Source organism: Peromyscus leucopus, chromosome 22 (assembly GCF_004664715.2).
Source record: "Peromyscus leucopus breed LL Stock chromosome 22, UCI_PerLeu_2.1, whole genome shotgun sequence".
In the NCBI taxonomy this organism is placed as follows: Eukaryota; Metazoa; Chordata; class Mammalia; order Rodentia; family Cricetidae; genus Peromyscus; species Peromyscus leucopus.
This window is the reverse complement of record NC_051081.1, coordinates 5,131,042-5,148,628: the sequence shown is the minus strand read 5'-3', so window position 1 is coordinate 5,148,628 and position 17,587 is coordinate 5,131,042. Positions and strand designations below refer to the sequence as shown.

General features: G+C 42.3%; 1 long non-coding RNA gene across 2 annotated transcripts; it reads left to right on the top strand.

Annotated features, from left to right (window-relative positions):
* The first annotated feature begins 342 nt into the window (after positions 1 to 342).
* On the top strand, positions 343 to 7,313 carry LOC119086420. 2 transcript variants are annotated; one of them, XR_005089702.1, is made up of 3 exons: positions 343 to 419; positions 4,065 to 4,171; positions 5,910 to 7,313. It is a non-coding gene; the product is annotated as an uncharacterized LOC119086420 (long non-coding RNA). The 2 variants fall into 2 exon arrangements; XR_005089701.1 differs by having other exon boundaries at positions 4,065 to 4,192.
* The last annotated feature ends 10,274 nt before the right edge of the window (positions 7,314 to 17,587 follow it).

Genomic DNA, 17,587 nt, shown 5'->3' with positions numbered 1-17,587 from the left:
CAGTTATGAAGTAGCGAGGAAAATAATTTTATGTGGAGGATCACCACAACATAAGGAAGTGCATGAGATGGTCACAGCCTGAAGAAGTTGGAGAACTAGTGCCTTAGAAGGTGATTAGCTTGTGTGTTCCCAGAAGTGAGGGTATGAAGGAGGTGAAGGAATGTTCCAGGCTGGGTTCCTCTTCTCTGACACTATTTGCAATACTGCAGACATAGGAACGCAGAGACATTGTTCCTCTCACAAGCAAATATGTTACAATTCATATTAGTTGGCATTACCAGTGAATATATGTTTTTTCTTTGCAGCTATCAGTTATTACCTCATCTAGGGAAGACAGGTCCATCTCACATTTGATGTTCTTTAAAGTGGAGACCTCAGAACTGGAGAAAATCAGTTTCTCACTTTTCTGCAATGGAAAGGTAGACGATGAACTTTCTTGGTTTAGGAAAATAATTCTTAGGTTTGGTGTGTTTTCAAGTGTGAGTGGGCCCAAATCCTTTATTTGTTTGATTTTCAAATGAAGCCATCTTCTGAAACAAAGAAGGCCATGCTGTGTCCCTTTAAATTGTGTATGCCATATTAAAAACAGACTTAGAGAAAAGTGTTTCACTGTGAACACTTTCATGGAGACTGCTTGAGCTTTGGCGTGTGATAGGTGGATCTCAGTCTCACTGCTGGAAGTACAATGGGGATGATGGTCAATGATCTTTCCCTGGGTTTTGCTTCAACATGTCTGCTGTAGTCAAGCAGTTTGCTGGCAATTGTGTTTTCTGGGATGGATCCCAGGTCATTATGCCTGCAAGCAGAGTGATCTGCTGGTACAGGAGTGTTTGTGTATGGTTTCAATTTCATTTGTGTGTTTTCTACTTTGGTGTGAGCGTGTGTGTGTGTGTGTGTGTGTGTGTGTGTGTGTGTGTGTGTGTGTTAATGCTAATATATTCTCAGTCAAAGCATACATCAGAGGGCCACTGAGAGGGCTAATCTATAAAGGCACTTGCCAGCATGACTGACAACTCCAATTTGATCCCTGAGACCTAAATGGTGAGAGGAGAGAACCGAGTCCTATAAATTATCCTTGGACCTCCACACTTCTGCTGTGGCACACATGTTTCTTGCCTTCCCCCATGCACCAAATAATTGAGACCAGAGCCCAGCCTGCCTCTGCTTCATGAGTGCCGGGAGTATAGAAGTGTACCAACATGCCCAGTCTCTCATTCATGTTCTTCCTGCCTATAAGTTCTTTGTTTTTCAACATGTCAAACTGGGAGCCTGATGAGGCCTAGGGTCTAGGAATTTAGCAAACATCCTGAGGCTGGCTAATTATTTCTACTAATGATATCTTGTCCCATGCTTATGGTCATGTGCATAACAAACATATTCATTCTGGGGTATGGAAAGATGATTCAGCAGTATATACCACTTTTTGCCCTGACAGAGGACCTTGGTTTGATTCACAGCATGCAACGTAGGAAAAACGGGCTGGCTAGAAAAACCCACCTTGACCCTGGAGCCTAGAATTAGGGAAGGATTGCTCATATAAGGCCAGTGAGAGAAACAGTTTATCTCAGATCAGAGCCATCCCTGCCCCTGTCCAACTGACATGTGAAATCGACCAATCACAGAACAGGATAGCAGAATCCTGGCCCTAGGGCCCAGGACCACTGAAAGAAACACAACTTGTGTTTGGAACCTGGGCCAGAGAAATGAACCAAGGAAACATGCCCTGACTCTGAAACCAGTACCAAAGAAACCCTCTTGGTGCCTAGAATCAGAGTCAGTGAATGAAATGTGCCCTGGCCTTAGAGGTAACATCATAAAGCTAAGTAAGGCTGTGAGAGAAACACAGTTTAGCTCAGATCAGAGCCATGTCTGCCCCTGTCCAACTGACTTGTGAAATCAAACAATCACAGAGCAGGGCATTAGAATCCTGGCCCTATGACCCAGGACCAGGGAAAGAAACAGCCTGTGTTTGGGACCTGAGCCAGAGAAATGAAAACTTTATCTCCAAACCCAGAACCCAGGAAATATGTCCTGACTCTGAAACTAGTACCAAAATAACACTCTTGGCCCCTAGAATCATAGTCAGTGAAAGAAATGTGCCCTGGCCTTAGAGGTAGTCTCAAAAAGCCAAGAAAGGACAGTGAAAGAAGCACAGTTTGGCCCTGAAATCAGGGCCATCTCTGCCCCTTACTCACAATACTGGCCAATCCCAGGGCAGAAAATAAACTAACCAATCACAGTTGACTCCTCCCCTTGACATCTTATATAACCACCCTGCCTGGTCAGTTGTGAGCTGTTCTCTCCACTCTGGTAGAGGCAGCTACTCTCCTGAACTCCTCCTTCCCAAATAAACCTCTTTCTCAAAAGAGTTTTGGATGAAGACCTTCACTGACTGGTGAACAGAAGAACGTTGCTGGTGACCCTTCCAGCAGGTCAGGTTATTAGGTAGGACCCGAGGAGGTACCTCCTGAAAGACCAATGGGGGCGAGAGAGAAAGGAGACCAGGCGCATAAAAAAAAAGAGTCAGTCTGAGTCGCGTCAAGGTCTCGTTTATTGCAAGGGAAGGCAGGCTTATATATACTGGGGGATAGGAGAAGTGAATAGGGGAAGGGGGGGTGATGGAAAATTTCTGAAGAATAGGATCAGGGTGAGGTCTCTTTGGTCCAAAGCTTGTGCAACCGACCAACCTGAACATGTTTCAGGAAGTTATTCTAAAAGTACACTTTGTGGTTTTTCCAGGAATGAGTGTTTTTGTAAGTTAGTGACGAACGAGTGTTTTTGTAAGTTAGTGACGATTATCAAGGGTGTAGTCATGCCAGATCATCCAGGCAAGAAAGGTCAAGGCACAGTCATCCTTTTTTTGCTTCCCAACATGCTGGGACATCCCATGGTGGACTGAGCAAAAGAGAGCTGTTAACACTTAACCTGAGATTGTAGCTCTCCAGGATAGGAGCAGAATTGCTGTGTCCTGTGGGGAGACAATCCCCCATCACACCAGGTATATCCTGACATTCCTGAAGAGTCAGGATACCCTTCCTTGCTGAAGTAGTTCCAGGCCTGACTCTCCAGAGAGGTCAAAAAAATTTCCTTTCCAAGGTTGGGCTGTTTCTTTGCAGTCCCAACCATCACAGCTGTGTTAAACAGCTCCAGGTGTCCGGGACACCTTCAGGGCAGACTTCTTGTTCTGAGTAGCTTGAGGTGTCAGAGATCCCTCCCCGTCTAGGGCTGAACTGTCTCCTTGCAGTTTCAGCCATCAATTTGCTAACATTTTAGTGCTGAAACCTGGGACACCAAACCCAGAGTTTTTGAAGTTTACTTACACCCACATCTTGGCTGACAACCATCTGGAACAGCAATTCCTGGGGATCCAAAGCCTTCTTGGATGTCTGTGGACAGACCACACACAAAGAACACAGAAAGAAAACATGAAAAACATTTAAACACATAAAATAATCCGTTGAAGACATACAAGTAAGTTGGGTACATTCCTGTTGACATGAGCTACTGCATGATTCTCTAACATTTCTTCTCTTCATTTGTTTGTGTTTGTGTCTCTCTGATTCAAGTAGCTCACTTTCTGATTTTTATCTCCATAGTCGAATTTACTATCACATACCCATGAAAACAGTGGTTCTCTTCAGGTATGTAGTGACCCATTTGGGAATCCCAGGACTATCTTTCACAGAGGTCACCTAATACGTTCTGAAAATATAGATATAGACATTATAATTCATAACACTCACAAAATGACAGTTATGAAGTAGCAAGGAAAATAATTTTCTGTGCAGTGTAACCACAACATGAGGAAGTGCATCAGATGGTCACAGCCTGAAGAAGTTGGGAGAACTAGTGCCTTAGAAGGTGATTATCTTGTGTGTTCCCAGACGTGAGGGTATGAAGGAGATGAAGGAATGGGCCAGGCTGGGTTCCACTTCTCTGAAACTATGTAAAATACTGCAGACATAGGAACACAGAGACATTGTTCCTTTCACAAGCAAATATGTTACATGTCAAATTAGTGGGAATTAAAGGTAAATATATTTCTTTTTCTTTGCAACTATCAGTTATTACCTCATCTAGGGAAGACAGGTCCATGACACACGGGATGGCCTTGACAGTGGAGAACCTACTTCCACAGATAATATGTTCCTCGCTCTTCTGCAAAGGAAAGGTAGAGGATGAACTTTCTCGGGTAAGGAAATCAATTCTTTTGTTTGATGTGTATGTGAAGTGTGTGTGAGACCCAAAACCTTTATTTGCTTGATTTTCAAATGAAGCCGTCTTCTGACACAAAATAGGCTGTGCTGGGTTCCCTTAAATTATGAATACCAAGACTAAAAACAGAACAGGAGAAAAGTGTTTCACTCTCTTTTGCTGAGTTTCATTGAGTTCACCTGAGTTCTGGCATGTGATAGGTGGATCTGAGTTTCATTGCTGGAAGTACAATGGGAACCATGTTTAATGATCTTTCCCCGAGTATTGTCAACACATGGGTTGTAGTCAAGCAGTTTGCTGGCAATTGTGATTTCTGGGATGGATCCCAGGTCATTATGCCTGCATGCAGAGTGATCTGCTGGCACTGGAGTGCTTGGGTATGCTTTCATTTTCATTTGTATTTTGGGTGTGTGTGTGTGTGTGTGTGTGTGTGTGTGTGTGTGTGTGTATTAATGCTGATGTATTTACAGTCAAAGCATACATAGCAGGGCCACTAAAGGGCTAATGTCATAAAGGCACTTGCCAGCATGACTGACAAGTCCAATTGTACCCTGAGATTGAAATGGTGAGAGGAGAGAAACAACTCCTATAAATTATCCTTGGACCTCCACACTTCCGCTGTGGCACACATGTTTCTTGCCTTCCCCCATGCACCAAATAAATTGAGAACAGATTATCCTTGAACTCAAAGAGACCAGTGTCCTCTGCATTATGAGTGCACAGATTAGAGGAGTGTACCAACAAGACCACCTCCTATTCATGTTCTTCCTGCCTATAAGTTCTCTGCATTTCAATGTGTCAAATTGGCAGGCTGATGAGGCCTAGGGTCCAAAATCTTAGCAAACACCCTGAGGCTGACTCATTGTTTCTACTAAGGACATCTTGGCCTGTGCTTATGATCAGGTGCATAAGAAACATATTCATTCTGGGGTCTGGAAAGATAGTCAGCTGTGCATACCACTTTTTGCTCTGGCAGAGGCTCTGGGTTTGATTCCCAGCACCCACATCTTGGCTGAGAACCATCTGGAACCTCAGTGCCAGGGGATCCAAATTACCCCTAGATGTCTATGGGCAGGCCACACACAGAGTGCACAGAAAGAATGCATTCAAAACATTTCCACCCATACAAGTATGTTGGGTAGGTTGCTGTTGACATTAGCTACTGCATGATTCTCTAACATTTATTCTCTTTTTTTGTTTGTGTTTGTGTGTCTCTGATTCAAGTAGCTCCCTTTCTGATTTTTGTCTCCATAGTCTAATTTACTATCACATACCCATGAAAAGAGTGGTTCTCAACAGGTGGTTAGTGACCCATTTGGAAAACCTAAGACTGTCTTTCACGGGGTTCACCTAACACCTTCTGAAAACATAGATATAGACATGATAATTCATAAGACACGAAAAATGACAGTTATCAAATAGCAGGTTCACCACAACATGAGGAAGTGCATCAGATGGTCACTGGCTGAGGAAGGTTGAGAACTAGTACCTTAGAGGATGATTAGCTTGTGGGCTCCCAGAAGGGAGGATATGAAGGAGGTGAAGGAATGGGCCAGGCTGGGTTCCTCTTTTTCTGACACTATTTGCAATACTGCAGACATAGGAACACAGAGACATGGTTCCTCTCACAAGCAAATATGTTACATGTCAAATTAATGGGAATTATCAGTAAATATATTTCTTTTTCTTTTCAGCTATCAGTTATTACCTCATCATGAGAAGACAGGTCCATCTCACTTTTGATGTTCTTTAAAGTGGAGATCGCACTACCAGGAGAAAAGCTGTTTTTTATTTTTTTGTTGATATGAGTGTCATTGTTAGAAGTACGATGGGGATGATGTTGAATGATCTTTCCCTGAGTTTTTCTTCAACACGTGGGTTGTAGTCAAGCAGTCTGCTGGAAATTGTGTTTCCTGGGATGGATCCCAGGTCAAATGGAAGCAGAGTGATCTGCTGGCACTGGAGTGCTTGGGTATGGTTTCATTTTCATTTGTTTGTTTTCTTTTATTAGTGTGCTGTCAAGTGTGTGTGTGTATGTTTGTGTATATTAATGCTAATAGATTTTCAGTCAAAACATACATCAGAGGGCTAAACTGATAAAGATTCTTGCCAGCATGACTGACAACTCCAATTTGATCCCTCAGACTGAAACGGTGAGAGGAGAGAACCGATGTCTATAAATTATCCTTGGTCTTGCCTCCTTTGCCCCAACCCTATCACATGGCATCACAGGCAAATTTGATCAAAGCTTAGCTTTGGCATGTGATAGGTGGATCTGAGCGTCCTATCCTGGAAGTACATTGGGGATGACGTTGAATGATGTTTACCTCGGTTTTTGCTTCGATGTCAGACTTATATTCTAGCAGTTTGCTGGCAATTTTTGTGTTGTCCCTGGAAACAGCATGGTGCAGGACTGTATTTCCACTTAAATCACTCAGGTGGGAATTAGCACCCTGAATCAGTAATATAGTTATGCATTCTACATTGCCCCTCTGTGTGGCCTGTTGGTATTGTATAAAGAAAGAGACATTCAATTCAAGAAAGTCAAGATAAATATTTCTAAAATTGCATTGAATAGTTACACTTAGATCAGAGAAATTGCTCAGCTTATGCATATTTCCCTCTTTTTTAAGACAGGGTCTTCTTAAGTACCCTAGTCTTGCCTAAATTCATAATCTCTCCACCAAAGCTTTCCAAGTGATAGAATTTCAGGAGTGTGCCAATACACCTAGATATTAAAGCATCTCATCAGCACTAGTTGGTTGCTGTTATAGTGAGGGAGGTTGCTTGTTCATTTGTTTTGCTAACTTGACACAGGCTGAAGATCCCTGGAAAGAGGGATCCTCACTTGAGGAATTGCCTCTATCAGACTGGGCTGTGGGAAAGTCTGTGGAGCATTTTCTTGATTGAGGTTGATGTGGGAGGGCACTGCTTCCTAGAGGTGGTTGCACAGCTTGGCAGGTAGTCCAGAGTAGTATAAGAAAGCTGCAAGCCTTGGAAAAAGCCATGGAAAAGCAGCATTGCCCCCATGATCTCTGCTTCAGTTCCTGCCTCTGGTTCCTGATTTGAGCTCCTGCCCTGGTTTCCCTTCATGATGGACTGTGATGTGGAATTGTGCACCAAATAAACATTTTCTTTCCCAAGTTGGTTTTGGTCAGGTTTATCATAGCAACATAAAAACAAACAAGGACAAGAGCTAATGCAATTCATATTAAAACTGCTGTCTAAAAGCTACCTTAATCAAGGGTGTGTAGCCTTCATCATCCTGGATGTCAATAGAGGCCTTTTTGGATAATAACAATGTTACCATGTCTGGATGATTGTGTGCCCAGGCGTATTGGAGTGACATCCTACAAATTGAAAGGATATTTTAGGAAATTACAGATTATCATATAAAAGCACATTCGACTGTAAGTACTAGATAGCAAACTTCATTTCCTTCTGATGTAAGAGAAGTAACTGGAGTTTTATTATTTACTTATTTCTCTACTCAAGTGTTCATTTGCTGTGCTAGGGATATAGTGCATGGCCATCCCATTTAAGGTAAGTGTTCTATCACAAGTTTCAGTCTTCCTCAGAGCAGCGCATCTGCATAACAGAACACCCAACAGACTGAATTCAGCTTGGATTTAAATCCTACTTTAATTGCTGTTATAAACTAGTTATATATTATATATAGTAGTATTCAATAGGTAGGATTGTAGACCAGAGCCACTGTGCCTACTTTTTCTTTATTTCACGTTTTAGCATCACTGACATCTCTGCCACTTATAATTCATGATATTTTATGACTATAATTGGCAATATTACATGTTATATATTAGGCTTTCTATGAGCTCCATAACTCAATTTCCCCATGCACAGGATGGGGATTCAACACTGTAGCTATCTTACATTGTCCTACTGTGATGCTTCAATTCACATCTTCAAGAGCATGAACAAGTGCTTCCAGAACCTGACATTCAGTGTTTGGTGGATACAATAATGATTAGTCTTCCTACTGAAACAAACACAATATTCCAATAAAGAGAAATAACAGAATTCTACCTACTCTGAAGGCACAATTTTTTTATTCAAATATGTTTACAATATTTTAAAACTATATACTCCAAGATGGTCTTGAACTTGGTAATCCTCCCAGTAGGCAGGATTGCATGTCAGTACCACTGTGCCTACCTTACACTTTATTTCACATTTTAGCATTGCTAAAATCTCTGCCATGATATTTTATGACTACAATTGGCAATATTTTTAACTCTGCTGCTATAAAAAATAAAAGGTTATCATGCAGTCCACTGTGCCTTATATAAAATGAAATATGATATAGTCCACAGGCCCATGGCAATTCTACAGGTCACTTGTATCTATGTAAATTTTAGCTCTTAAAACTATGAAAGGCAAACAAGATGAAAATAGCAGTAACAAACAAAAATCTAAATCCTCAGTCATTGATACTTTGATTTTTTTCACTTCTCAATGCCCAAAAGTAATATTTCTATATTTGCTGCCAACAGGGACACAGCCTAGTCCTCAGACAATAGACAGAGTGTCCCTGATAATCCAGACACCAAATGGTAGCAATGCAGGCCATAGTGCTTTGCCTTGTACCCTCCAATGAGTCCATAACTCCAAAAATGGCAAATATCTCTATAAGGAGATAACCCACTGCATCATAGCTCCCTTGCTTTTATTTTCAAAAAGCTTTAAGCCAAAAGAAAATTAGGATTCAAATGAGCATGAGTCTTTGTAGTCAATATTTAAATTTATGGAATGTAAGGAAAGCTGACTGGGCTTTATGTGTATGCTGTATAGGAGATACCTAAATTCCATGTGGGGAATAAATGGATTGACAGAATGGATAAATACAGTTGGGAAATTTAGTGTTTTTAAAGAATGTGTTTATTAAGCAAAGACAATTTTGAAAATATAATTTATTGTTCTATTATTTGTATAAAGCAAAGCACTGTCAATTGGAATTTTGGAATAGAGCTACCTGCAGGGCCTCCAAAGCAAAACACTGGGGGAGTTGGGTGATGGGTCAGGTCCTTACAGTCCTGCAGCCATAAGAAAATACCTCCCTAAGACTGGTTTGATGTAGATAGAAAAAAATCCATCCAGAGTGGGCCAACCCAGACCCAAAAAGACAAATACTGTTTTTTTGATTTGTACTTTTTTTCCTTTAAAAGTCTGATATGGGAACTACAATCTGAATAACCACAGAGGTTTGGTACTTGGTAAAGGACCAGAAGGGAGGAGAGTATCTCTCAAGGAAGGGGAAAGTCTAAAGTGAGATGAAGATATACATTAACACTAGATTAGGAGGGTTTAATTAGAGGAAGATGGGAGAGAAAGATAAAGGAGGGAATATGAGCAGGGACAATCAACACTGCAGACCCTTTGAAAAACTGTATGGAAACTGACTACCCCAGAAGCTTCCTATACATAAGTGAAAGGAATCTAAATGGGCTCAAAACATAATAGGTTTGACAAGGCTCCAATTAGACATCTTATACCACTATCTTAAACCTCCTGTGCCAGGAACAAGGTACAGCCTGTTGAGTCCTTAACCAAAGGGACCCACAGAAACCCCCAAATAGCACAGGGTATTTCCAAGGCTGTTGGTGTCTCTGCACAACCTGATGTGAAGGTCTTGTTTCTGAAAGTAACACTTCTGTCATTGAACATGGAGAAATTCAGCTGATGTCTAACTAGATTCTTCACCTACTAACCAGAGTTCATGGTACTGGAAGGCAGTCTGTACTGGAGAGAAAGGTAATCCTCAATATCTCTCAGCTACAAACCCTATGACCCACAACAGCACCCACATGGAGCTCACAACCATCTGTAAATGCAGTTCTAGGGAATCCAGCACCCTCTTTTATCTTCACAGGCACCAGACATGCACACAGTGTACAATATGCATGCAGGCAAAACATAATACACGTGAAATAAATGTAAACTTTAAAAAATAATGTGATGCACTTATCTAGTAAGTTCACTCTATTAAAGTATACAATCCAGTAGGGTTTTCTTAGTATGTTCTTAAAAGTATGTAATCATCATCCTATTTGATTTTAAAATATTTTTGTCATTGGAGAAGAAACCATTTATTCACTAGTAGTTATTCTTCATCCTCCAGACCCCACTCCCTATCAGCTACCAATCTAACTTTCTGCTTCAGGTTTCTCACTCTGGGTGTTTAATAGAAATCAAACCAGCTAATAGGGAACTATCCCATTCTTCTGTCATTTTGCTTCTTTCACTGAGTTTAATGTCTGGGATGTTTATTCATGTTATAGGATGTAGCAGTACTCTACCCCTTTCCAGGGCTAGATACTTGACCATTGCATTAACACAGCACCCTTTGCTTACCCATTCATCAAGCAGTAGTTATCTGGGGTTTCTACCTTTTCTCTATTATAAATGCTGTGCATAATCTGGTGCTAGTGGCTGCATCATTGTATAGCTATACTTCCAGCAGTTATGTAGCAGGTTCCTGTACCTTGGTTCCTTCACTCTCTCTCATGAGCCCCAGCACCTGTACATGCTAGACAAGTGCTCTACCCCTAACCTCGATCCTCAGCATGCAACATGTACATTTCAATTTTTCCTTTTTTCCCATTATTTTACAGTAATTACATGTTGAAGAGACAAATTAAATGAAAGCAAAATGCTAGCAAAATTAATTTCACTTGCTTAGTTTTACATTTAAGGTAATTTGTAAAGGTATTCAAAATTCAGAATATGCAGCCAGAAGTGGTGATACATTTCCTATAATCCTAGCATTCAGTGGGTAGAGGCAGGAGCATCTTCACTTAAATGAGACCAGCCAGAGATACACGAGATCCTGCCTTAAAAAAAACAAAATAATAACAACAAAAAACAAAAACAAAAAACCCACAAATTAATCCCCCAATGAGCATATAGTTGACTTTGTATCTCTACTAATTAGAGGTGGCATGCAGTTTTGTAGTATAGAGAATGCTTAAGATTCCAGCTTAGAGAGATGTTGAGACCATGGTTGGAGGAAGCACAGGGACAAATAGCCAAACTAGTGGAAATGCATGAACTGAGAACCAGTGGTGGAGGAACCCCCATGGAACTGGACCAGGCCCTCTGGATAAGTGAGACAGTTGATTAGCTTGATCTGTTTGGGAGGCCCCCAAGCAGTGGAGACAGGACCTGTCCTTGGTGCATGGGTTGACTTTTTGGAGCCTGGGGCCTATTCTGAGACACTTTGCTCAGCCTTGGTGTAGGGAGGAGGGGACTGGACCTGCCTTGGCTGAGTCTGCCAGGCTGGGCTGACTCGCCAGGGGAGACCTTGCCTTGGAGGAGGTGGGAGTGGGGAGTCAATTGGGAGGGGAGGGCTGAGAGGTGGGAGGAGGGAAGATGGGGGAATCCGTGGCTGATATGTGAAATTAAGTTAATTATAAAATAAAAATACTATAAAAAAAAGATTCACGCTTACTCTGAGTCACAACAGAACCCACTCTACTTGTTAACCACCCCCTGCTATTTATCTATCCAGAGGCTGATTTTTCCCTCTGCTTGGCTTCAAACTGAGGGTGAGAGTATAATGAGATGTCTGAAAGGCCCACCCTATGCAAAAAAATCAGGCAAAGAATTTTTATGTGTGGCAAGCCTATTTTCTGAGGCCCTCACACTGTCTCCTTACCCTCTCACAACCCTTTCCAGGAAAAGATGAAATATCACCATTTATAGCTTCTTAGTGAGTATTTAGTTTGGCCATCTGAGTTATCTTGGGCATTTTTGTTCTCTATTTAATCTCAACAACCACCATGAAAGATGGAGAGTGGAGTCCCGGGAGGAGGTAAAGGGGCATATGGAACTCAAGTTTATAACCCAGACCCAACACCCTGGTTCCATCCCAGTTTTTCCCACAACCTCTGTTTCTGTTTCTGGAAGAACTGACACTGTGGTCCTTTTCCATCTTCTAATTGCCTTAGGGTGGAAAAGGTGACCTGGGTGTGATGGGCTTGGGGGGTCAAGAGGACCAATGGACACTGAGTTCAGTGTGTGGTCCAGAGGGACATTCCCAGGCCCTCTCACTAAGACTGGGGAGCATCAGTTGTCTACAAAGATGGGGAGGGCAGGACTGGAGGACTGTCACCCTGTGTTGGGGAGTCAGGCCTTTGGGGGACATTATGCCCTGGGCTACAGGGACACAGGGATCATGTTCCTGTTGTTCTCTTTGGCTATCAGGGTTTTGCCTCTGGATTAGGCTTTTGAGGGCTGAGAAAAGCTACATTGTTTAAGCCTTGTATAAACACAAGCCCCCAGGACATCTTCTTGTTTACTACTACATGCCCCTTAAAACTCACAGTAGAGTCAAGAGACCTAAGCAGCACATTCAGGAGTCCTTCCATTCTTACTGCACACCCAGCTATCTTGGAGGCTGATTATAAGCAGTCTGCTTTCTTTTAGGGCTTCCCAGGATCCAGAGTAGAAAAGGTCAATCCTTGTCTCTCCTGGCAGACCAGATCCTAGAGTTGGTGGTGGGTAGCATCCCAGGTTTTGGTCTGGGCACAGCTCTGGAGTTGGAGGTGAGTAGAAGACAGGCCCAGCTCTCTCTTCAGATATCAACTGCAGCCATCATTCCTGGCTACTCCTCTGTCCTTCCAGAGGCTGATTTTTGGGCTGAGAGAGAAGAGCAGGCCTCCTGAGGCAGGGCAATTCTGGTAAAAAGACCACCCAGTGAGGTTCCTGTTCCTCACAGGGAGTAGGGAAACAAATGAGAGCCAGGTAGGGAGTCATCCTCAGTCATCATAGGGGTGCAGGAAGAGAGGACTTAGCCTAAGGCCAGGTTTCTATCACACAGCCTTCTCTTCTACCAAAATAAAACAAACACCAACAGGCACCTGCAGACACATGCCCTGTGTGATGAGAGGATCTGAGACCCAGGACTTTCTTTGTTTCCTTTTATTACCTAACTTTAAGAGATCTTAGGGGCACCAGGCAGTGGTGGTGCACACCTTTAATCCCAGCACAAGGGAGTCAGAGCCAGTCAGATCTCTGTGAGTTCCAGGCCAGCCTGGTCTACACAGCAAAAGTCAAGACAGGCACCAAAACTACATGGTGAAACCCTGGTCTTAAAAAACAAAACAAACAAATAAACGAAACAACAAAAAAAATCAAAAGAAAAAAGACTTAGTGGGTCTAACCAGAAAGCAAGCTACATATTACCTGAGCCTGGAGCTTTGCAAAAATGAGGGAGTTGGCCTAGGAGTATATCAGTTTGACATGCTCCTGTCCCTAACTACCCCTCACCACACACACAGAGAAGTACAATATTAGTGCATTGACCCTCTCTTTTGGTTTTCTCCTAGGGATGCAGAGGTGAAAGGGGTGACTAGGGTCACAAAGAGAAAAAACAATGGCAAATCTGTACAAGTGATGTGCTGCAGTAGAAGTGGGAGCTTGCCCACCTGTGGATTGAGGGATAGTCATCATAAAAATGGCTGACTAAATCTATCCACAGCCAGTTCCAAGTGGCATTTCAAAACAGTCACAGTATTTGTTGTTCTTTCACAGGGTTTCCCTGGATTTCCTGGAATGCTGGGCAGAAAGTGAGTGTCTAGAAGTAGAGATGACAGACCTTAGGTCCTCCAAACAGCAAATGGAGCCTCCTTTTGGTCCTTCAGGCAGAAACATTGATTTTAACTAGAAACTAAAGTTTAAGTGGAAATTTCCAGTTTGAGATGGGGACCAAGTTGTCTTATGCACTGGGAGAGGGTAGCAGGAGGTCTGAGGTCAACCTCCAGTTTGGTGGGAAAGGCTATTCCCACTCTCTCCATACAAACACCATGGACAGAGGCCCCTCTTTGCTTCTCCTACCTCCTGGAGCTCAAGGCAAGATTCAAAACCAGAAGTTTTGTGAGGAGCAACTCCTGTCTCCTATCTGAGCCACAATGGTCAAGACCCCTCCTATCCCTCAGACCCTGGAGCAAATTAGAGATTTGTTTGATTTAGTTTCACTGCTGCCTAAACACTCAATACAGTCTTCAAGGGTGGCAAACACTGTTGGAGGGACACAGGATTATTTCAATAGGTGACAACTATTTTATTAGTTTACTAGTGAGATATTTAGTATCTCACTTGGGACCGGCTCAATTTTAAAAGCTGACAGTTTTAGGTGTTAAAGAAAAACCATTCAGGGCTGGAGAGATGGCTCGGTGGTTAAGAGCACTGGCTGCTCTTCCAAAGGACTTGAATTCAATTTCCAGCACCCACATGGTGACTCACAACCATCTGTAATGAGATCTGGTGCCCTCTCCTGGCATGCAGGTATACATGCAGGAAGAACATTGCCCACATAATAAATAAATAAATCCTTAAAAAATCATTCAGTAAATATCCATGGAGTGATATATTGATATAACAAAAATTGTGAAGGTGGCAATAGACTGACAGACTTGGGGACACTTTTACTTAGGTTTAGGATCTAGAGTAAGGCTGACGTTGGATGAGGGAAGATGTCATAGCCTAAAGAAAGATGCATACATGACCAGGCAGAACAGCTCCCAACCTGACATGGAAACACTGGGTCCTTACATTGTAAGGCATTAACCATGTAAAACAGCCCCTGACATGATAGTGCTGGGTTCTCAGTGCTGTAAGGTCCTGACCATGCTGAACAGTTCCTGAGCTAACAGGAAAATACTGGGTCCTGAGGATGTAAAGAATTGACTGTGTAGGACAGCCCCTAAGCTGTCTTGTTTACTTTTCTATTGCTGTGATAAGATAGCATGAGCAAGACAAGTTATGAAAGAAAGTGTTTCAGAAGCTTAAGTCCATGATAGGGGAGGAAAAACATGGCATTAAATAGCTGAGAACTTCCATCTAGATCCACAAATGGAAGAGTGAGAGAGATATAGAGAGACAGAGACTCACTGGACATCCAACAAGGCCACCTCTCCTAATCCTTCCCAAACAGCCCCACCTACTGGTAACCAAGCAATCAAATACATGAGCCCGTGGGGGTCGTTCTCATTCAAACTGCCACCTAAGCTAGCATGGTAATGCTGGATCTTCATGTTGTAAGGTATTGACATTGGAAAGTGTCATCTTTACCTAGGTCACAAACGGAAATTCTTCAAATATGCAAAAAAAAGTGTTTTCTTAGTATTTTTAATTATTTTTAAACATTCACTTTAAAGTGCTACTTCCTAAAGTGTAACATTTTGATTGGGCATTACCCAGCCATCAGGTCATGATAAAGTACTTTCAGTCATTATGCAAGTCACTAGGACTTATCCTTAACTTAACTAATCCTGTCAGAAACTGAATTCCTGCGATCCTAGATGGGATACTACATTTTAAAAATAGAATAATTATATAAACAAATTAAAACAAACTTCAAAAGAGAAGTGAGTCCCTTAAGATATTTGGTCTAGGTTTTCATTCCCTGCAACAGTGACCATCAAAGACTCATACATCACTGTAAAATTAAATATGACAGTTTCCCTGGCTTCTGCACTGTTTCCTAGACTTGGCAACAGGAGCTATCTTCCCCTTTCATGGAATGCTGCTGTGGATATCACTCTATATAAATAAAACATTGATGGCCAGTGACCAGACAGGAAGTATAGGCGGGACAAGGAGAGAGGAGAATTGGAGAAACAGGAAGAAGGAGGGAGAGACACTGCAGCCACTGCCAGGACAAGCAGCATGTAAAGACGCCAGTAAGCCACAAGCAACTTGGCAAGGTATAGATTTATAGAAATGGGTTAATTTAGGATATAAGAACAGTTAGCAAGAAGCCTGTCACGGCCATACAGTTTATAAGTAATATAAGCGTCTGAGTGATTATTTTACACGTGGATTGTGGGATTGTGGGGCTTGGTGGAACCTGGAGAGAAGCCCTCCAGCAACAGAAGGCTGTTTTAAAACAGAGCTGATAAAATAGCCATAATGAGGTCTTAGGAGAGAAATTAGATTAAGAAATTATGGGCTGCTTCTAGTTCATAAAGAGAATGGCCACACTTCCTTCTGACAATCTCTTTTTAAAAATTCATATTTTTTAATGGTGATGTTTTCTCCTAGCCAAGCAAGACATGCCCTGGGCCTCTTTAATAGCCCAGGGGAATTGTGAAACATCTCCATGGCCCATTGACCCATGACACTCTCACCATTGAGCATCCTGAAAGACAACATGGTCAAAAGACTATATGGACTCAAGAAATATTCTTTCTAAAGGTTGATTTTTAATTGTATCTATGTGTGTGTCTATGTGTAGGTATGTGCACATAAGTGTCAGTGCCTGTGGCAGTTGAGGTCTTGGATACCCTTAGAGTTGAAAGGTTTGTGACTATTCACTGCCTGGAGTTGCAGGCAGTGTGAGCTACCTGACATAGTTGCTAGGAACTGAACTTGGGTACTCTGGAAAACCAATAAGCATTCTTTTTCAAATTAAGAGATTTTCTATTCATTTTACATACAAACCACAGATTCCCCTGTCCTCCCTCCTCCCACCCCACAACCTTCCTCCCCCAACCCACCCCTCATTCCTACCTCCTCCCAGGCAAGGTCTCCCATGGAGAGTCAGCAGATCCTGTTTCCTCAAACTAGAAACCTCTGAGTCCTCACCCCAATGGATCTCAGATGAATTGCTAAAAGCCTAAAAGCTTAAAGGGCTCTGGTTCCTGGATTTTAAGCCATATATACCTTTCTGCTTCCTGCCATCACTTCCTGGGATTAACGGTGTGTGCCACTATGCCTGGCTAAATTTCCAGTGTGGCCTTGAAATCACAGAGATCCAGATGGATCTCTGCCTACAGAATGCTAGGATTAAAGGTTGTGTGTGCCACCATTTCTGGCTTCTATGTCTATTTAGTGGCTGTTCTGATCCCTGACCCCAGATAAGTTTATTAGGGTGCACAATATATTGGGGGACACAATATCACCACAGTGCTCATCAATGAAGAAAGTCAGGACAGGAACTCAACTCAAACAGGGCAGGATTTGATCCCTAGGCCACAGAATGGTGGTTCACAACCTGTGAGTCATGAAACCTCTGGGTGCTGTTGAGGTCCCCTTTCATAGGGTCACATGTCAGATATCCTGCATATTGGATATTTGCATTACAATTTATATCAGTATCAAAATTAAAGTTATGAGTAGTAACAGAAGTAATTTTCTGGTTGGGGACACCACAACTTAAGGAACTGTATTACTGGGTCCCAATATTAGAGAAGTTGAGAACCATTTACATGGAGGAATGCTGCTGACTTTTGGTACCCATGTCTTGCTCAGTCTGCTTTCTTAGAGAATTCAGTACCTCCATCCCTGGGAGGGTACCACCCACAAGGAGCTGGAACCTCCCAAAAATAAATCACCAATTAAGAAAATGCTC